This window comes from Phyllobates terribilis, unplaced genomic scaffold (genome assembly GCF_046119375.1).
Source record: "Phyllobates terribilis strain yellow unplaced genomic scaffold, ASM4611937v1 Scaffold_1__5_contigs__length_1240528914, whole genome shotgun sequence".
Lineage (NCBI taxonomy): Eukaryota > Metazoa > Chordata > Amphibia > Anura > Dendrobatidae > Phyllobates > Phyllobates terribilis.
In genome coordinates, this window is record NW_027362761.1 from 1,095,143,420 (window position 1) to 1,095,167,655 (window position 24,236).

Here is a 24,236-nt window from a genome sequence, read left to right on the forward strand (position 1 = left end):
AGTCAACATAAACAAACATAATAGTGTATTTCTCCTGGCCTAACAAATTTAGACATCTAGCTAATTAAGATTAGAAGCTGTGTCCTCACATCCCCATACATTACAGGAAGGTAGGTCAAACCCAAGGATTTTTGCTGAAGCTGCCCACCATGTGCTGGGTATAGGGCCATCTCCCCCACACATGTAACCACATTCATGTATACGGGGGAGTCGGGATGTGTTGTGTGGACAAGCGTCCAGTCTACAGCCAACTAGAGTATGAGCACCTGAGACTATGGCAAGTTATCATCCAAAAAGTCATTCTCCAGCCTGCTGCAAAAATGCCGGATAGAGAAAGGCTTTTATCACCTAAGCCAGACCTCACTGGAGGGGAAGCAAGAAGAAAAAACAAGAAATGTAAAACAACACAAAAGTCCAGACAATTGTCATCCAAAACTTTATCTGATATCGACCAAGAAAATGACAGTCAGTAAAAGTATAAACCACATTTAAGACAAACACAGATGAGCTGCGGGACCATTGCTTCTTCTTCTGGGACTTCTTGGGGACAGGCTGCTCTGCTGTTGGAAGCCTTGCTTGTTCTTGGTCTTCTCCTTCATGTGGATTCTGAAGACCAGAAGGCTCCTGAGAGTCCATCTCTACTGCCGGCAGCTCAGAATTACTTGGAGATATGTTTCCTTGAGTCCAGGAAAGCAAGAGAGGAAAAAGATTAATGTAATGTAATAACAAGACAAAGCTAAAAAAACATGTCACTGCAAACTGCACAAAAATGACCCCAATAACCTAAGTGCTGTAGTATTAAAGAGCCTGCAAAATGGGTGATGTAAAAAGACCTGGAACATGTCATTTTATACCTGATCTAAAAATAACAAAAAAAAGAAACACGCAAAATTCAAGGGATCAGCAGCATTTTAGAGCAGGTAAAAAATGTACAAATTCATGACAAGTTCCCGGTATTAAGTATTGTGGATGATAACCAGACGATTTTTTGAAATGAAGAGTTTAACGTCTTGTATTCGGCCAATTAGAACCTCCCCGGAAAGGTCAACTCCTGTGATAAAATCTACTTACTAATGAAGCTCCCGACTAGACACAAAGAATTGCAGCTCATGGAGGAATGAAACTTCTTTCCTTCTCAGCCAAGAACTTCTTATATCAGTCCCGCACGGCCTCATCATGTCCTGACATCTGGCAGAAAGACAGAAAATCAATTATAAAGTAAATAAAATTTATTAAAGAAAAAAACAACCTCCTGCAAACAAGAAGCATTTGTAACAAACCACAGCCATTATTTACAGAGCACAATTGTTTTACTTTATTCTATATTAGTGGCCGCTCTGTGCAAAAACTTGTGCCAAATACTGCAGCACTAATATTGTCTGAATTTCCGATTCCACCACTCGATTGCCCCCACAAGCACAATGCTGAACCGCTGTCACCTGCCCGGTACAAGCTCCTTTATAGGGTCCTTCCAGCTGTTGTTCACCAAGATGTGAAATAATCCTAGTACAGGGTTTCCCATGTCTGAGTGCAGGGGTGGAGAGCAGAGAGGATCAGGCAGGGACAGGTCCATACACAGACTGCTGGTATATAGGGGGCGAATCTCGCTCAACAGCAGCTACAAGAAGCTTCTGGACGGGAGGTCAGAGAGCACTTCAGCACCGTGTTTGGGAGAGAAGGAAGAAAATAAGCTAATGAAGAATATTTATAAAGTTCACAAGTCCGCAATGTGTTTAGTTCCTCTTCCAGCCAACAATCAGTAATCTTGAAACCCTCTTGGTGCAGCGTCCGCAACCGAAAAACCGCCCCAAGGTCCTCCTGTGGCATCAGCGCCCCCATGCTGAGCCCCTAATCAGTTGTACTGCAGACTCAGATGATTGATAGCGACACTACGTCAGTTCTTTCCCTATGGCGGCACTAGCTGACCATCCTGTGAATAGGACAGGTGCCGGATCATTAAACCCTTTCCCTCTTCCCCAACATGGACAAACATCCCTCTGACCAGACAAACATCTAATCCCGTTTTTCCTTTCCCATTTTACTTCCTTCATTAATTTCTCCTCCAACATTACTGACAACTCCAAGTTCCATAGTTTGATAGTCTCATCTGCTGCTTTTATATGTGGAGGAGACAATAAACAGCCATATACATCCTAAACCCCGATCACAAGGACTTTCTCTGTAACTCACTATTCTCAGCGTTCATCTCTGTAACAATCCACCTTTTTCTCTTTCTCGTTCATACATTTCAGACATACATTTCATGTTAATCATATTTCCTAACTAACTGCATTCCTCTTCATCTGACCATACATCACCGTTTAAAGATTCACAATCACTTACTTGTCTGCTGCGGCGCTTCTTAGATTGTTTTTTACTCGCTGTTATTTGGTCTTATTTTGCTGTTTGCTGTCCTTTCACCACCTTATGCCGCTCAGTGCCCACATCTTGTTGCACCTTATCGCTGTTTTGTTCCCTGCAACAAGAGACACTGTGCGAGTATGACTTCACATGTGACATTTCCAAGACTCTTTACCATTGGGGTGCCACCGTAGTACCCCATTTGCTGTTAGCATGCCACCAAAGGACACCTTTAACCGTTAGTGTGCCACCGGAGCACACCTCTAACCGTTAGCATCCCATCGGGGCACACTTTTTGCCGTTAGCATGCCACAGGAACACAACTTTTCCTGTTAGCGTGCCACCGGCGCACACCTTTAACCGTTAGCATGCCACTGAAGCACACCTTTTCCCGTTAGCATGCCACCGAAGCACACCTTTAACCATTAGCATGCCACCGTAGCACACCTTTAATCATTAGCGTGCCACCGGAGCACACCTTTAAGCGTTAGCGTGCCACCGGAGCACACCTTTAACCGTTAGCGTGCCACCGGAGCACAACTTTAACCGTTAGTGTGCCACCGGAGCACACCTTTAACCGTTAGCATGGCACCGGAGCACACTTTTAACCGTTAGCATGCCACCGGAGCACAACTTTAACCGTTAGCGTGCCAACGGAGCACACCTTTAACCGTTAGCATCCCACCGGGGCACATCTTTTGCCGCTAGCATGCCACCGGAGCACACCTTTAACCGTTAGCATGCCACCGAAGCGCACCTTTAATCGTTAGCATGCCACAGGAGCACACCTTTAACCGTTAGCGTACCACCGGAGCACACCTTCAACTGTTAGCGTGCCATCTGAGCACACCTTTATCCATTATCATCCCACCGGGACACACCTTTTCCTATTAGTATCCCACAGGATCAAACCTTTTGCCGTTAGTGTGCTACCGGAGCATAATTTTTCCATTTAGTATGCCACCGGAGCACACCTTTACCATTGGCTTGCCACCGGAGCACACCTTTTGCCGATGGCTTGCCACCGGAGCACATCTTTTGCTGTTAGCATGCCACTGGAGCACACCGTTTGCATCTGGCATGCCTGAGGAGTAGACCCTTTGCCGTTGGCATACCACCGCAGCACACCCTTTCCTTTGGCATGCCACCCGATCACTCCTTTTGCCATTATAGTACCATCGGAGTACATCCTTTGCCGTTGGCGTGCCACCGGAGCATAACCTTCCATTTAACATAATAGGCGCCATATAGCTTCCATTATATTAAATTAAAGGCTATGTAGGACCCATTAATTTAAATGGAAGGCTATGTGCGGCCCATTATATTAAATGGAAAGCTTTGTGGAGCCCATTATATTTTATGGAAAGCTTTGAGGCACCTAATTTATTAAACAGAGGGCCAACGGAGCACACCTTTAACCGTTAGCATCCCACCGGGGCACACCTTTTGCTGTTAGCATGCCACCGGAACACAACTTTTCCTGTTAGCGTGCCACCGGAGCACACCTTTAACCGTTAGCATGCCACTGAAGCACACCTTTTCCCGTTAGCATGCCACCGAAGCACACCTTTAACCATTAGCATGCCACCGAAGCAAACCTTTAACCATTAGCGTGCCACCAGAGCACACCTTTAATCATTAGCGTGCCACCGGAGCACAACTTTAACCGTTAGCGTGCCACCGGAGCACAACTTTTTACAGGTAGTGTGCCACCGGAGCACACATTTAACCGTTAGCATGGCACCGGAGCACACTTTTAACCGTTAGCATGCCACGGAGCACACCTTTAACCGTTAGCGTACCAACGGAGCACACCTTTAACCGTTAGCATCCCATAGGGGCACACCTTTTGCCGTTAGCATGCCACCGAAGCACACATTTAACCATTAGCATGCCACCGAAGCACAGCTTTAACCGTTAGCATGCCACGGAGCACACCTTTCACTGTTAGCATGCCACCGGAGCACACCTTTCACTGTTAGCATGCCACCGGAGCACACCTTTAACCGTTAGCATGCCACCACAGCACAACTTTAACAGCATGCCACCGGAGCACACCTTTAACCGTTAGCGTGCCACCGGAGCACATCTTTCACTGTTAGCATGCCACCGGAGCACAACTTTAACCGTTAGCATGCCACGGAGCACACCTTTAACCGTTAGCATGGCACCGAAGCACACTTTTAACCGTTAGCATGCCACCGGAGCACAACTTTAACCGTTAGCGTGCCAACGGAGCACACCTTTAACCGTTAGCATCCCACCGGGGCACATCTTTTGCCGTTAGCATGCCACCGGAGCACACCTTTAACCGTTAGCATGCCACCGAAGCGCACCTTTAATCGTTAGCATGCCACAGGAGCACGCCTTTAACCGTTAGCGTGCCACTGGAGCACACCTTCAACTGTTAGCGTGCCATCGGAGCACACCTTTATCCATTATCATCCCACCGGGACACACCTTTTCCTATTAGTTTCCCACAGGATCAAACCTTTTGCCATTAGTGCGCTACCGGAGCATAATTTTTCCATTTAGTATGCCACCGGAGCACACATTTACCATTGGCTTGCCACCGGAGCACACCTTTTGCCGATGGCTTGCCACCGGAGCACATCTTTTGCTGTTAGCATGCCACTGGAGCACACCGTTTGCATCTGGCATGCCTGAGGAGTAGACCCTTTGCCGTTGGCATACCACCGCAGCACACCCTTTCCTTTGGCATGCCACCCGATCACTCCTTTTGCCATTATAGTACCATCGGAGTACATCCTTTGCCATTGGCGTGCCACCGGAGCATAACCTTCCATTTAACATAATGGGCCCCATATAGCTTACATTAGATTAAATTAAAGGCTATGTAGGACCCATTAATTTAAATGGAAGGCTATGTGCGGCCCATTATATTAAATGGAAAGCTTTGTGGAGCCCATTATATTTTATGGAAAGCTTTGAGGCACCTAATTTATTAAACAGAGGGCCAACGGAGCACACCTTTACCCGTTAGCATCCCACCGGGGCACACCTTTTGCCGTTAGCATGCCACCGGAACACAACTTTTCCTGTTAGCGTGCCACTGGAGCACACCTTTAACCGTTAGCATGCCACTGAAGCATACCTTTTCCCGTTTGCATGCCACCGAAGCACACCTTTAACCATTAGCATGCCACCGAAGCACACCTTTAACCATTACCGTGCCACCGGAGCACACCTTTAATCATTAGCGTGCCACCGGAGCACAACTTTAACCGTTAGCGTGCCACCGGAGCACACCTTTAACCGTTAGCGTACCAACGGAGCACACCTTTAACCGTTAGCATCCCACCGGGGCACACCTTTTGCTGTTAGCATGCCACCGAAGCACACCTTTAACCATTAGCATGCCACCGAAGCACGCCTTTAACCGTTAGCATGCCACCGAAGCACAGCTTTAACCGTTAGCATGCCACGGAGCACACCTTTCACTGTTAGCATGCCACCGGAGCACACCTTTCACTGTTAGCATGCCACCGGAGCACACCTTTAACCGTTAGCATGCCACCACAGCACAACTTTAACAGCATGCCACCGGAGCACACCTTTAACCGTTAGCGTGCCACCGGAGCACATCTTTCACTGTTAGCATGCCACCGGAGCACAACTTTAACCGTTAGCATGCCACGGAGCACACCTTTAACCGTTAGCATGGCACCGGAGCACACTTTTAACCGTTAGCATGCCACCGGAGCACAACTTTAACCGTTAGCGTGCCAACGGAGCACACCTTTAACCGTTAGCATCCCACCGGGGCACATCTTTTGCCGTTAGCATGCCACCGGAGCACACCTTTAACCGTTAGCATGCCACCGAAGCGCACCTTTAATCGTTAGCATGCCACAGGAGCACGCCTTTAACCGTTAGCGTGCCACTGGAGCACACCTTCAACTGTTAGCGTGCCATTGGAGCACACCTTTATCCATTATCATCCCACCGGGACACACCTTTTCCTATTAGTATCCCACAGGATCAAACCTTTTGCCATTAGTGCGCTACCGGAGCATAATTTTTCCATTTAGTATGCCACCGGAGCACACATTTACCATTGGCTTGCCACCGGAGCACACCTTTTGCCGATGGCTTGCCACCGGAGCACATCTTTTGCTGTTAGCATGCCACTGGAGCACACCGTTTGCATCTGGCATGCCTGAGGAGTAGACCCTTTGCCGTTGGCATACCACCGCAGCACACCCTTTCCTTTGGCATGCCACCCGATCACTCCTTTTGCCATTATAGTACCATCGGAGTACATCCTTTGCCATTGGCGTGCCACCGGAGCATAACCTTCCATTTAACATAATGGGCCCCATATAGCTTACATTAGATTAAATTAAAGGCTATGTAGGACCCATTAATTTAAATGGAAGGCTATGTGCGGCCCATTATATTAAATGGAAAGCTTTGTGGAGCCCATTATATTTTATGGAAAGCTTTGAGGCACCTAATTTATTAAACAGAGGGCCAACGGAGCACACCTTTACCCGTTAGCATCCCACCGGGGCACACCTTTTGCCGTTAGCATGCCACCGGAACACAACTTTTCCTGTTAGCGTGCCACTGGAGCACACCTTTAACCGTTAGCATGCCACTGAAGCATACCTTTTCCCGTTTGCATGCCACCGAAGCACACCTTTAACCATTAGCATGCCACCGAAGCACACCTTTAACCATTACCGTGCCACCGGAGCACACCTTTAATCATTAGCGTGCCACCGGAGCACAACTTTAACCGTTAGCGTGCCACCGGAGCACACCTTTAACCGTTAGCGTACCAACGGAGCACACCTTTAACCGTTAGCATCCCACCGGGGCACACCTTTTGCTGTTAGCATGCCACCGAAGCACACCTTTAACCATTAGCATGCCACCGAAGCACGCCTTTAACCGTTAGCATGCCACCGAAGCACAGCTTTAACCGTTAGCATGCCACGAAGCACACCTTTCACTGTTAGCATGCCACCGGAGCACACCTTTCACTTTTAGCATGCCACCGGAGCACACCTTTAACCGTTAGCATGCCACCACAGCACACCTTTAACAGCATGCCACCGGAGCACACCTTTAACCGTTAGTGTGCCACCGGAGCACACCTTTCACTGTTAGCATGCCACCGGAGCACACCTTTAACCGTTAGCATGCCACGGAGCACACCTTTAACCGTTAGCATGCCACCACAGCACACCTTTAACAGCATGCCACCGGAGCACACCTTTAACCGTTAGCGTGCCACCGGAGCACACCTTTAACCGTTAGCATGCCACCACAGCACACCTTTAACAGCATGCCACCGGAGCACACCTTTAAGCGTTAGCATGCCACCAGAGCACACCTTTAACCGTTAGAATGCCACGAGAGCACACCTTTAACCGTTAGCATGCCTCTGAAGCACACCTTTTCCCGTTAACATGCCACCGAAGCACACCTTTAACCATTAGCATGCCACTGAAGCACACCTTTAACCGTTAGCGTGCCACCGGAGCACACCTTTAAGCGTTAGCGTGCCACCGGATCACACCTTTAACCGTTAGCGTGCCACCGAAGCACAACTTTAACCGTTAGTGTGCCACCGGAGCACACATTTAACCGTTAGCATGGCACCGGAGCACACTTTTAACCGTTAGCATGCCACCGGAGCACACCTTTAACCGTTAGCGTACCAACGGAACACACCTTTAACCGTTAGCATCCCACCGGGGCACACCTTTTGCCGTTAGCATGCCACCGAAGCACACCTTTAACCGTTAGCGTGCCAACGGAGCACACATTTAACCATTAGCATGCCACCGAAGCACACCTTTAACCGTTGGGCATGCCAACTAAGCACACCTTTAACCGTTAGCATGCCACCAGAGCATACCTTTAACCATTAGCATGCCACCGGAGCACACCTTTCACTGTTAGCATGCCACCGGAGCACACCTTTAACCGTTAGCATGCCCCCGGAGCACACCTTTAACCATTAGCATGTCACCACAGCACACCTTTAACAGCATGCCACCGGAGCACACCTTTAACCATTAGTGTGCCAACGGAGCACACCTTTAACCGTTAGCATGCCACCGCAGCACACCTTTAACCGTTAGCGTGCCACCGGAGCACACATTTATCCATTAGTATGCCCCCGAGCACACCTTTTGCCGTTAACGTGCCACCGGAGCACACCTTTAACCGTTAGCATGCCACCGAAGCATACCTTTAACCGTTAGCATGCCACTGAAGTACATCTTTAACCTTTAGCACGCCACGAAGCACACCTTTAACCGTTAGCGTGTCACCGGAGCACACCTTTATCCGTTAGCATAATTTAATGGGCCCACATAACTCTTTATTTAATATAATAGGCCCTACATAGCCCTTAATGCACCTCACGTAGCCATCCTTTTAATGTAATGAGCTCTGCATAACCCATCACTTAAGATTATTGACCCACATAGCTTTCCATATAATATAATGTGCCCAATATAGCCCTCCATTTCATATAATGGGAGCCACAAAGCTTTCTATATAATTTAGTGTGCCCCAAAAAGCCCTCCATTTATTATAATGAGCCCCACAAAGCCCTTTTTATATTATAATAGGCCCAGAGAGTACTCCATTCATTACATAAGGTCTGACATAAACCTTCTTTTAATATAATAGCCCCCAATATAGCCCTGTTTTTAATGTATTGGGTCCCACAAAGCCCTCTATTTAATATAAGAGGTGCAGTCTTTAGCCTTTTTCCCACTGGTGTTCCACCGGAGTACACATTTTACCATTGGCAAAAGTATAATGGGCCCCACATTGCCTTCCATGTAGTATAATGAGCCCCACATAGCCTTCCATTTAATATTATGGGCCCCACATAGCCTTCCATTTAATATTGTGGGCCCCACATAGCCTTCCATTTAACATTGTGGGCCCCACATAGCCTTCCATTTAATATTGTGGGCCCCACATAGCCTTCCATTTAATATTGTGGGCCCCACATAGCCGTCCATTTAATATTGTGGGTCCCACATAGCCTTCCACTTAATATAATGGGACCCTTATTGCTGTCTATGTAGTATATTGAGCCCCACATAGCCTTCCATTTAATATTGTGGACCCCACATAGCCTTCCATTTAATATAATGGGCCCCATATTGCCTTTCAGGTAGCATAATGGGCCCCACATAGCTTTCCATTTAAAATAATGGGACCCATTTTGCCTTCTATGTAGTATAATGGGCCCCACATAGCCTTCCTTTTAATATTGTGGGCCCCACATAGCCTTCCTTTTAATATTGTGGGCCCCACATAGCCTTCCTTTTAATATTGTGGTCCCCACATAATCTTCCATTTAATATATTGGCCCCCAGATAGCTTTTTTTTAATATATTGGGCCCCACATAGCCCTCCAATTAATATAATGGGCTCCACATTGCTTTCCATATAATATATTCGGCCCCACATAACTTTTGATTGAATATTTTGGGCCATACATAGCGTTCCAATTATTATAATGGGCTCCACATGAGCTTCAATTTAATATATTGGCCCCCAAAAAGCTTTTTATTTAATATATTAGGCCCCACATAACCTTCCATTTAGTATATCGTTCTCCACATAGCTTTTAATTTACTATATTGGGCCCCATATAGCCTTCCTTTTATTATAATGGGGTCAAAATAGCTTTTCATTTAATATAATGGGCCCCACATAGCCTTCCATTTAATACAATAGGCCCCCCATAGCTTTCCATTAAATTCAATGCGGTCCACATATGCTTCCATTTAATATGATGGGTTCCACAAAGCTTTTCATATGATATAATGAGCCCCACGCAGCCTTCCATTTTATATAACAGGCCCCACATAGGCTTCCATTTAATATAATGGGCTCTGCATATGCCCCCAATTAATATAATGGGCCCAACGTTGCTATCTATATAAAATAATGGGCTCCACATTGCCCTCTTTTTATTATGAGGAACCTCACATAGCCCTCCTTATATTATAAAATATATATAGGCCCCATAATATATTGGCCCCATAATATATATATATATATATATATATATATGTATATATACATATAAAAAAAAAAATATATATACATATAAATATATATATATATTTTTACCTGCCCCTGGGGACAACTATTTGACCATTTTGCTTACCACCGGGGCACCCATCTTGGGCTTTTTGACTACCACCGAGGTCCACTCTTTGACCATTTTGCTTACCACCGGGGCACCCATCTTGGGCTTTTTACCTGCCACCAGGGTGCACTCTCTGACCATTTTGCTTACCACCGGGGCACCCATCTTGGGCTTTTTACCTGCCACCGGGGTGCACTCTCTGACCATTTTGCTTACCACCGGGGCACCATTCTTGGGCTTTTTAGCTGCCACCGGGGTGCGCTCTCTGACCATTTTGCTTACCACCGGAGCACCCATGTTGGGCTTTTTAGCTGCCACCGGTGTGCACTCTTTGGCCTTTTCGCTTACCACCGAGGCACTCATCTTGGGCTTTTTAGCCTGCCACCGGGGTGCAGTTTTTGGCCTTATTGCTTACCACTGGGGCTCACTCTAGCTTTGCTTAGCCTGCCACCAGGGTGCACTCTTTGGCCTTTTAGCTTACCACCGGAGCACCCATCTTGGGCTTTTTAGCTGCCACCGGTGTGCACTCTTTGGCCTTTTCGCTTACCACCGAGGCACTCATCTTGGGATTTTTAGCCTGCCACTGGGGTGCAGTTTTTGGCCTTATTGCTTACCACTGGGGCTCACTCTAGCTTTGCTTAGCCTGCCACCAGGGTGCACTCTTTGGCCTTTTAGCTTACCACCGGGGTACCCATCTTGGGCTTTTTAGCTGCCACCGGGGTGCACTCTCTGATCATTTAGCTTACCACTGGAGCACCCATCTTGGGCTTTTTACCTGCCACCGGGGTGCACTCTTTGGCCTTTTCGCTTACCACCGAGGCACTCATCTTGGGCTTTTTAGCCTGCCACCGGGGTGTAGTTTTTGGCCTTACTGCTTACCACTGGGGCTCATTCTAGCTTTGCTTAGCCTGCCACCAGGGTGCACTCTTTGGCCTTTTAGCTTACCACCGAGGTACCCATCTTGGGCTTTTTAGCTGCCACCGGGGTGCACTCTCTGACCATTTAGCTTAGCACCGGAGCACCCATCTTGGGCTTTTTACCTGCCACCGGTGTGCACTCTTTGGTCTTTTTGCTTATCACCGAGGCACTCATCTTGGGCTTTTTAGCCTGCCACCGGGGTGTAGTTTTTGGCCTTATTGCTTACCACTGGGGCTCACTCTAGCTTTGCTTAGCCTGCCACCAGGGTGCACTCTTTGGCCTTTTAGCTTACCACCGGGGTACCCATCTTGGGCTTTTTAGCTGCCACCAGGGTGCACTCTCTGACCATTTTGCTTACCACCGGAGCACCCATCTTGGGCTTTTTAGCTGCCACCGGTGTGCACTCTTTGGCCTTTTCGCTTACCACCGAGGCACTCATCTTGGGATTTTTAGCCTGCCACTGGGGTGCAGTTTTTGGCCTTATTGCTTACCACTGGGGCTCACTCTAGCTTTGCTTAGCCTGCCACCAGGGTGCACTCTTTGGCCTTTTAGCTTACCACCGGGGTACCGATCTTAGGCTTTTTAGCTGCCACCGGGGTGCACTCTCTGACCATTTTGCTTACCACCGGAGCACCCATCTTGGGCTTTTTACCTGCCACCGGGGTGCACTCTTTGGCCTTTTCGCTTACCACCGAGGCACTCATCTTGGGCTTTTTAGCCTGCCACCGGGGTGTAGTTTTTGGCCTTACTGCTTACCACTGGGGCTCACTCTAGCTTTGCTTAGCCTGCCACCAGGGTGCACTCTTTGGCCTTTTAGCTTACAACCGAGGTACCCATCTTGGGCTTTTTAGCTGCCACCGGGGTGCACTCTCTGACCATTTTGCTTTCCACCGGAGCACCCATCTTGGGCTTTTTACCTGCCACCGGGGTGCACTCTTTGGCCTTTTTGCCATTGGTGTGCCACCGGAGCACATGCTTTACCGCTGGTGTGCCACCGGAGCACACCTTTTTCCGTTGGGTTGCCACCGGAGCACCCTCTTTGCCGTTGGTCTGCCACCGAAGCACACCCTATGACGTTGGCGTGCCACCGGAGCACACCCTATACCATTAGGGTGCCACCAAAGCAAACCCTTTGCCATTGGTGTGCCACCGGAGCACATGCTTTACCGCTGGTGTGCCACCGGAGCACACCTTTTTCCGTTGGGTTGCCACCGGAGCACCCTCTTTGCCGTTGGTCTGCCACCGAAGCACACCGTTTCCCGTTGGTCTGCCACCGAAGCACACCCTATGACGTTGGCGTGCCACCGGAGCACACCCTATACCATTAGGGTGCCACCAAAGCAAACCCTTTGCCATTTGTGTGCTACCGGAGCACATTATTTCCGTTGGGCTACCACCGGAGCACACCTTTTTCCGTTGGGTTGCCTCCGGAGCACCCTCTTTGCTGTTAGTCTGCCACCGAAGCACACCGTTTCCCGTTGGTCTGCCACCGAAGCACACCCTATGACGTTGGCGTGCTACCGGAGCACACCCTATGACGTTGGCGTGCCACCGGAGCACACCCTACACCATTAGGGTGCCACCAAAGCAGAGCCTTTGCCATTTGTATGCTACAAGAGCACATTATTTCCCGTTGGGCTGCCACCGGAGCACACCTTTTTCCGTTGGGTTGCCACCGGAGCACCCTCTTTGCCGTTAATCTGCCACCGAAGCACACCATTTCCCGTTGGTCTGCCACCGAAGCACACCCTATGACGTTGGCGTGCCACCGGAGCACACCCTATGACGTTGGCGTGCCACCGGAGCACACCCTATACCATTAGGGTGCCACCAAAGCAAACCCTTTGCCATTTGTGTGCTACTGGAGCACATTGTTTCCCGTTGGGCTGCCACCGAAGCACACCCTTGACCGTTTGGGTGCCACCGGAGAACGTCCTTCACCGTTTGGATGCCATCGGAACACACCCTTTACCATTGGGGTGCCATCGGAGCACACAGTTTACCATTGGCAAAAGTATAATGGGCTTCCACATAGAATTCCATAAAGTATAATGGCCCCCACATAGCCCTCTATATAGTATAATGAGCCACACATTGCCTTACATGTAGAATAATTTCATTTATTGAGCTCCACATAATTTTTCATTTAATTTGCTGGGCTCCATTCAACCTTCCATGTAATATAATGGGCCCCACATAACCCTCCATGTAATATAATGGGCCCCACATAGCCTTCCATTTATTATAATGGAGCCAAGATACACCTCTATTTAATATAATAGGCCAAACATAGTCTTCCAGTTAATATAATTGGTCCCACATAGCGCTTTATTTATTATAATGGGCCCTACATAGCCCTTTATTTAATATAATGCACCTCACATAGGCCTCCATATAATATAATGGGCCCCACAACGCTCTCCATTTAATTTAGTGGGCCTCACATCTTTAATTTATTATAATGAGCCCCACAAAGCCCTCTTAATATTATAATAGCCCCAAATAACCCTCCATTTAATATAGAGGACCCCACAAAGCCTTCCATTTAATATGGAGGGCCCCACAAAACCTTCCAGATAACATAATGGGCCCAAACATAGCCTTCTTTTTAATGTATTGGTCCCCACAAAGCAGTCTATTTAATAGTATGGGCTCCACATAGAATTTATTATAATTAAATGGGCCCCACGTAGCCATCCATTTAAGATAATGGGCCCTACTTAGCTGTCCCTGTAATATAATGGGTTCCACATAGCCTTCCATTTAATATAATGGGCCCCACATAGAACTTATTATAAATAAATGGCCCCAAATAGCAATCCATTAAATATAATGGGCCTCACATAGCTTTCCCTTAAATATGAGCCCCACATAGCTCTCCATTTAACATAATGTGCCCTACGTAGCTCTCTCTTTAATACAATGGGAAAAAATATCCCTCTATTTAATATAATGGGTGTCAAAAAGCCATCCATTTAATATTTTGGGCCCCACTTAGATCTCTATTTAATACAATTGGCCCCACATAACCTTCCATTTAAAATATTGGGCCTCATATAGCTTTTTATTTAATTTATTGGGATCCATGTAGCCTTCCATTTAATATAAAGGACCCCACAAAACTCTCAGTTTAATATAATGGGCCCACAGAGAACTTATTATAAATAAATGGGTCCCACATAGCCATCCATTAAATATAATGGGCCACACATAGCTTTCCCTTTAATATAATGAGCCCCATATAGCTATCCTTTTAATATAATGGGCCCTACATACAGCTCTCTCTTTCATATAATGGGTCACACAAAGCCCTCCCTTTCATATAATGGGTCCCACATAGCCCTCCCTTTAATATAATGGGCCCCAAATAGCCCTCCCTTTAATATAATGGGCCCCACACAGCTCTGCTTTTAATATAATGCGCCACACATAGCTTTCCCTTTAATATAATTGTTATGATCTGCATCAAGAACTAAGGAAAGAAGGGGAAAGCTTTCCCTACAGTAAGACTAATTTGAATCCCTACGATGTAGCGGGCTGCCTGTTCCTAGCGAACAGACCCGCCTTAGTCCTAGGCTAGTCTGAACGAAGACCTATAGAATAAAGGGAAGGGGTCTCTAAAAGAAGTAAGGACTGGAACAAAAAGGGACACCTCCTGAACAGAAAAAGTTGTTGCAGATAACAAAAGATAAACTGACAAAAAAGTACTAAAGGTCCCGAAGGACCAAGCGAACTGAGAGATAGGCACCGAAGCACCTGGCTAGCAAAACAGTCAAACAACACTGAAGTCCAGCACAGCCAAAAAGGCGGAGCTGGAATATAAAGGCAGATGGTCACGTGACCGCAAAACACATGATGGACTAAACAAACACGAGGGTTCTAACAATAATGAGCCCTATATAGCTCTCCATTTAATATAATGGGTGCCACATAGCTCTGCTTTTAATATAATGGGCCCCACATAGCTCTCCATTTAATAAAATGAGCCCAACTTAGCTCTCACTTTAATATAATGGGCCCCACGTAACTCTCCCTATAATATAATGTGCCCCACATAGCCCTCCCTTTAATATAATGGGCCCTTTCCAGCTCTCTGTTTAATATAATGGCCCCCACGTAACACTTCCTTTAATATAATGGGCCCCACGTAGCCCTCCCTTTAATATAGTGGGCCCATGTAGCCCTCCTATTAATATAATGAGCCCTATACAGCTCTCTATTTAATATAATGGGCCCCACGTAACACTCCCTTTAATATAACGGGCCACACGTAGCCCTCCCTTTAATATAATGAGCCCTACACAGCTCTCCATTTAATATAATGGGCCCCACGTAACACTACCTTTAATATAATGGGCCCCACGTAGCCCTCCCTTTAATATAATGGGCCCCACATAACCCTCCCTTTAATATGATGGGCCCCACATAGCTCTCCCTTTAATATAATGGGCCCCACATAGCTCTCCAAGTAGTATAATGAGCCCCACATAGCTCTCTCTTTAATTTAATGGGTCCCACATAGCTCTCTCTTTCATATAATGGGTCACACATATCCCTCCCTTTCATATAATGGTTCCCACATAGCCCTCTCTTTATAATAATGAGCCCCACATAGCTCTCCCTTTAATATAATGGGCCCCACATAGCTCTCCCAGTAGTATAATGGGCCCCACATAGCTCTCTCTTTAATATAATGGGCCCCACATAGCTCTCTCTTTAATATAATGGGCCCCACATAGCTCTCCCTTTAATATAATGGGCCCCACATAGCTTTCCCTTTAATATAATGAGCCCCATATAGCTATCCTTTTAAAATAATGGGCCCTACATAGAGCTCTCTCTTTCATATAATGGGTCACACAAAGCCCTCCCTTTAATATAATGGGCCCCACATAGCTCTCCCTTTAATATAATGGGCCCCACATAGCTCTCCCAGTAGTATAATGAGCCCCACATAGCTCTCTCTTTAATATAATGGGCCCCACATAGCTCTCCCTTTAAAATAATGGGCCCCACATAGCTCTCCCTTTAATATAATGGGCCCCACATAGCTCTCCTAGTAATATAATGGGCCCCACATAGCCATCCCAGTAGTATAATGAGCCCCACATAGCCCTCCCTTTAAAATAAAGGGTCCCACATAGGCCTCCCTTTAGTATAATGTGCACCACATAGGCCTCCCTTTAACATAATGGGCCCCATATAGCTCTCCAGTTTATACACTGGAGTCGCTCTCTTTCTTCTCTTCTTTACCTAGTCCAGTCTTTCGTGACGACTTCCCGCCTTGATTCGTCTTTGCAGAGTTTGCTGTCCAGGTTTCTGCTGCTCCGCACTTTTCAGGAGATCACTGCACTCCTGAAAAACAAAAATGTTACATACGGTATATAAGCGACTTAAATAAATAATGCCGCCCCCTGTGCCACCGAATGCAAATATGCGCCACACTGTGCCCATGAGTATATCATTCACCGCAGTGTATCCTGCTCCACTGAGATATAATCAGTCACCTGCTTGTGCCCCCATTATAAATCTACATTCATGGGTCACTGATACAGATGGATATAGCAGCGCTGCTGCAGGAATCCATCCTTGGCTCGCTGCCCGGCGCCTGCTGTGTGACGTTGGTGGGAAGATGATGTTATTGTTGTGCCGCCTGCGTCCTTCAACATGAGCTCAAGTGGAAAAAGGGAAAACAGCAATTGGAAGCCGCATTGAAGGGTCAGGAGGATATTGATTTTTTTATTTTATTGCTTTACTATGCACAGTGGTTCATTAATTAATATTCACAGTGACCTTCCATCCTGGGACTAAAAAGTGTCCGTACTTTTGTCACCACGCCTGGTGTCCTCTGTATGACTCCCACAGTCTCCTCCAAGCAGATTGGTGTTAACACGCCTGCGCCTGTCATATACTGTATATATATATATATACTCCTCTATACTATATACACGTCGGAGCTCACACACCTGCACCTGTCACATACTGTATATATATATACTCCTCTATACTATATACACGTCGGAGCTCACACACCTGCACCTGTCACATACTGTATATATATATACTCCTCTATACTATATACATGGCGGAGCTCACACACCTGCTCCTGTCACATACTGTATATATATATACTCCTCTATACTATATACATGGCGGAGCTCACACACCTGCTCCTGTCACATACTGTAGATATATATACTCCTCTATACTATATACACGGCGGAGCTCACACACCTGCTCCTGTCACATACTGTATATATATATATATACTCCTCTATACTATATACAGGGTGGAGCTCACACACCTGCTCCTGTCACATACTGTATATATATATACTCCTCTATACTATATACACAGCAGAGTTCACACACCTGCTCCTGTCACATACTGTATATATATATACTCCTCTATACTATATACACGGCGGGGCTCACACACCTGCTCCTGTCACATACTGTATATATATATACTCCTCTATACTATATACACGGCAGAGTTCACACACCTGCTCCTGTCACATACTGTATATATATATACTCCTCTATACTATATACACGGCGGAGCTCACACACCTGCTCCTGTCACATACTGTATATATATATACTCCTCTATACTATATACACGGCGGAGTTCACACACCTGCTCCTGTCACATACTGTATATATATATACTCCTCTATACTATATACAGGGCGGAGCTCACACACCTGCTCCTGTCACATACTGTATATATATATACTCCTCTATACTATATACAGGGCGGAGCTCACACACCTGCTCCTGTCACATACTGTATATATATATACTCCTCTATACTATATACAGGGCGGAGCTCACACACCTGCTCCTGTCACATACTGTATATATATATACTCCTCTATACTATATACACGGCGGAGCTCACACACCTGCTCCTGTCATATACTGTATATATATATACTCCTCTATACTATATACACGGCGGAGCTCACACACCTGCTCCTGTCACATACTGTATATATATATATACTCCTCTATACTATATACAGGGCGGAGCTCACAAACCTGCTCCTGTCACATACTGTATATATATATATACTCCTCTATACTATATACACGGCGGAGCTCACACACCTGCTCCTGTCACATACTGTATATATATATACTCCTCTATACTATATACACGGTGGAGTTCACACACCTGCTCCTGTCACATACTGTATATATATATATACTCCTCTATACTATATACAGGGCGGAGCTCACAAACCTGCTCCTGTCACATACTGTATATATATATATACTCCTCTATACTATATACACGGCGGAGCTCACACACCTGCTCCTGTCACATACTGTATATATATATACTCCTCTATACTATATACACGGCGGAGTTCACACACCTGCTCCTGTCACATACTGTATATATATATATATACTCCTCTATACTATATACAGGGCGGAGCTCACACACCTGCTCCTGTCACATACTGTATATATATATACTCCTCTATACTATATACACGGCGGAGCTCACACACCCGCTCCTGTCACATACTGTATATATATATACTCCTCTATACTATATACACGGCGGGGCTCACACACCTGCTCCTGTCACATACTGTATATATATATACTCCTCTATACTATATACACAGCAGAGCTCACACACCTGCTCCTGTCACATACTGTATATATATATATATATACTCCTCTATACTATATACACAGCAGAGCTCACACACCTGCTCCTGTCACATACTGTATATATATATACTCCTCTATACTATATACACGGCAGAGTTCACACACCTGCTCCTGTCACATACTGTATATATATATACTCCTCTATACTATATACACGGCGGAGCTCACACACCTGCTCCTGTCACATACTGTATATATATATACTCCTCTATACTATATACACGGCGGAGCTCACACACCTGCTCCTGTCACATACTGTATATATATATACTCCTCTATACTATATACAGGGCGGAGCTCACACACCTGCTCCTGTCACATACTGTATATATATATACTCCTCTATACTATATACAGGGCGGAGCTCACACACCTGCTCCTGTCACATACTGTATATATATATATACTCCTCTATACTATATACAGGGCGGAGCTCACACACCTGCGCCTGTCACATACTGTATATATATATATACTCCTCTATACTATATACAGGGCGGAGCTCACACACCTGCTCCTGTCACATACTGTATATATATATACTCCTCTATACTATATACACGGCGGAGCTCACACACCTGCTCCTGTCATATACTGTATATATATATACTCCTCTATACTATATACACGGCGGAGCTCACACACCTGCTCCTGTCACATACTGTATATATATATATACTCCTCTATACTATATACAGGGCGGAGCTCACAAACCTGCTCCTGTCACATACTGTATATATATATATACTCCTCTATACTATATACACGGCGGAGCTCACACACCTGCTCCTGTCACATACTGTATATATATATATATACTCCTCTATACTATATACACGGCGGAGTTCACACACCTGCTCCTGTCACATACTGTATATATATATACTCCTCTATACTATATACACGGCGGAGCTCACACACCTGCTCCTGTCACATACTGTATATATACATACTCATCTATACTATATACACGGCGGAGTTCACACACCTGCTCCTGTCACATACTGTATATATATATACTCCTCTATACTATATACAGGGCGGAGCTCACACACCTGCTCCTGTCACATACTGTATATATATATACTCCTCTATACTATATACAGGGCGGAGCTCACACACCTGCTCCTGTCACATACTGTATATATATATACTCCGCTATACTATATACACAGCAGAGCTCACACACCTGCTCCTGTCACATACTGTATATATATATATACTCCTCTATACTATATACACGGCGGAGCTCACACACCCGCTCCTGTCACATACTGTATATATATATACTCCTCTATACTATATACACGGCGGGGCTCACACACCTGCTCCTGTCACATACTGTATATATATATATACTCCTCTATACTATATACACAGCAGAGCTCACACACCTGCTCCTGTCACATACTGTATATATATATATACTCCTCTATACTATATACACAGCAGAGCTCACACACCTGCTCCTGTCACATACTGTATATATATATACTCCTCTATACTATATACACGGCGGAGCTCACACACCCGCTCCTGTCACATACTGTATATATATATACTCCTCTATACTATATACACGGCGGAGCTCACACACCTGCTCCTGTCACATACTGTATATATATATACTCCTCTATACTATATACACAGCAGAGCTCACACACCTGCTCCTGTCACATACTGTATATATATATATATATATACTCCTCTATACTATATACACAGCAGAGCTCACACACCTGCGCCTGTCACATACTGTATATATATATATACTCCTCTATACTATATACACAGCAGAGCTCACACACCTGCTCCTGTCGCATACTGTATATATATATATATATATATACTCCTCTATACTATATACACGGCGGAGCTCACACACCTGCTCCTGTCACATACTGTATATATATATACTCCTCTATACTATATACACGGCAGAGCTCACACACCTGCTCCTGTCACATACTGTATATATATATACTCCTCTATACTATATACACGGCGGAGCTCACACACCTGCTCCTGTCATATACTGTATATATATATATACTCCTCTATACTATATACACGGCGGAGTTCACACACCTGCTCCTGTCACATACTGTATATATATATACTCCTCTATACTATATACACAGCAGAGCTCACACACCTGCTCCTGTCACATACTGTATATATATATACTCCTCTATACTATATACACGGCGGGGCTCACACACCTGCTCCTGTCACATACTGTATATATATATATACTCCTCTATACTATATACACGGCGGAGTTCACACACCTGCTCCAGTCACATACTGTATATATATATACTCCTCTATACTATATACACGCCGGAGTTCACACACCTGCTCCACTCACATACTGTATATATATATATACTCCTCTATACTATATACACGGTGGAGTTCACACGCCTGCTCTTGTCACATACTGTATCTATATATAAATATATATATATATATATATATATATATACTCCTCTATACTATATACAGGGCGGAGCTCACACACCTGATCCTGTCACATACTGTATATATATATACTCCTCTATACTATATACACGACGGAGCTCACACACCTGCTCCTGTCACATACTGTATATATATATATATACTCCTCTATACTATATACACGGCGGAGTTCACACACCTGCTCCAGTCACATACTGTATATATATATACTCCTCTATACTATATACATGGCGGAGCTCACACACCTGCTCCTGTCACATACTGTATATATATATACTCCTCTATACTATATACACGGCGGAGTTCACACACCTGCTCCAGTCACATACTGTATATATATATACTCCTCTATACTATATACACGGCGGAGTTCACACACCTGCTCCAGTCACATACTGTATATATATATACTCCTCTATACTATATACATGGCGGAGCTCACACACCTGCTCCTGTCACATACTGTATATATATATACTCCTCTATACTATATACACGGCGGAGTTCACACACCTGCTCCAGTCACATACTGTATATATATATACTCCTCTATACTATATACACGGCGGAGTTCACACACTTGCTCCAGTCACATACTGTATATATATATACTCCTCTATACTATATGCACGGCGGAGTTCACACACCTGCTCCTGTCACATACTGTATATATATATATATATATATATACTCCTCTATACTATATACACGGCGGAGTTCACACACCTGCTCCTGTCACATACTGTATATATATATACTCCTCTATACTATATACACGGCGGAGTTCACACACCTGCTCCAGTCACATACTGTATATATATATACTCCTCTATACTATATGCACGGCGGAGTTCACACACCTGCTCCTGTCACATACTGTATATATATATACTCCTCTATACTATATACACGGCGGAGCTCACACACCTGCTCCTGTCACATACTGTATATATATATATATATATATATATACTCCTCTATACTATATACACAGCGGAGTTCACACACCTGCTCCTGTCACATACTGTATATATACATATATATATATACTCATCTATACTATATACAGGGCGGAGTTCACACACCTGCTCTTGTCACATACTGTATATATATATATATATACTCATCTATACTATATACAGGGCGGAGCTCACACACCTGCTCCTGTCACATACTGTATATATATATACTCCTCTATACTATATACACGGCGGAGCTCACACACCTGCTCTTGTCACATACTGTATATATATATATATATACTCATCTATACTATATACAGGGCGGAGCTCACACACCTGCTCTTGTCACATACTGTATATATATATATATATACTCATCTATACTATATACAGGGCGGAGTTCACACACCTGCTCTTGTCACATACTGTATATATATATATATATACTCATCTATACTATATACAGGGCGGAGCTCACACACCCGCTCCTGTCACATACTGTATATATATATACTCCTCTATACTATATACACGGCGGAGCTCACACACCTGCTCCTGTCACATACTGTATATATATATACTCCTCTATACTATATACAGGGCGGAGCTCACACACCCGCTCCTGTCACATACTGTATATATATATACTCCTCTATACTATATACACGGCAGAGTTCACACACCTGCTCCTGTCACATACTGTATATATATATACTCCTCTATACTATATACACGGTGGAGTTCACACACCTGCTCCTGTCACTGCTGGCAGAGTCCTTGGGGGCGTGGCCGGTCACTGTAGTTACACAAGGGTTGCCATGGAGATCTCAATGGAAGGTAGATGGGCGGGGCCTAGATCAGGAAGTAGAAGCCGTGCACTGTGATTGGCTCCTTACCTTCTGCCAGTAGTGGAGCAGATACATGGCTCCTATAGGATGGAGGGGGCTCAGGAGGGGTTCCCCACCCAAAGATCAGGGAATAAATAATACCAGATGATTAGGATTTCTTACCTCGTTTCCTAAGACATAAACGAGGGCAGGAGGACATTATTCTATATTGTAAGAAAACTGATTTCTTCTTTCCTCACAGGTTTTTCCTGACATGAAATGAGGCCACATGTATTGTGCGATAATCTGTGAATATGGGGGGGATCTGCTCCTCACATCCACATCAATCCCCCACGTCTGAGCTCTCCCTTACAGGGGTCTTCTGCTCTGCACATTGATGCCGTATCCATGGAGATGACATCATGGCCGATACATGCGGATCTCCCCAATGGGACCCTCATGTATCTGGAGGGCGAGGCGCTGCTGCTCCTCGTGGAGAGGGGGCACAATGTACACATGATACAGGGGCTTCTGCCATCTCTGGGCTGAGAATAATGCTGGCAGCAGCGCGCAGTCTACATGATGGGAGGATTACAAGTCTGCAGTCACAGAGAGTCACATAGATGACTGCAGACCTTCAGCTTCAGACTGGACAATCCCTTTAAATACATGTATATTGCTCTAAAAATCCATTTTACTATTTTGCTTCATGTAACATTTTCTCTGTTCGGCCTTTACCAGCTTTTTGTTTCCCAGAACACTGATGGCTGCAGAATGAGTTAACTTGAGATTCAGTCAGTGAGCTCCTTATGTTGCAGAGTTTCCAGCTCTTTTATC

At 45.3% G+C, this 24,236-nt stretch overlaps 1 long non-coding RNA gene across 2 annotated transcripts; it reads right to left on the minus strand.

The window, feature by feature from the left end:
- Positions 1-446: 446 nt before the first annotated feature.
- Positions 447-23,426, minus strand: LOC141172634 (uncharacterized). Of its 2 annotated transcripts, none has more exons than XR_012252503.1 (5): positions 23,323-23,426; positions 16,688-16,789; positions 2,344-2,476; positions 1,072-1,188; positions 447-677 (listed from the first exon to the last, which is right to left on the minus strand). It is a non-coding gene; the product is annotated as an uncharacterized lncRNA (long non-coding RNA). The 2 variants fall into 2 exon arrangements; XR_012252502.1 differs by having other exon boundaries at positions 2,344-2,491.
- Positions 23,427-24,236: the final 810 nt, after the last annotated feature.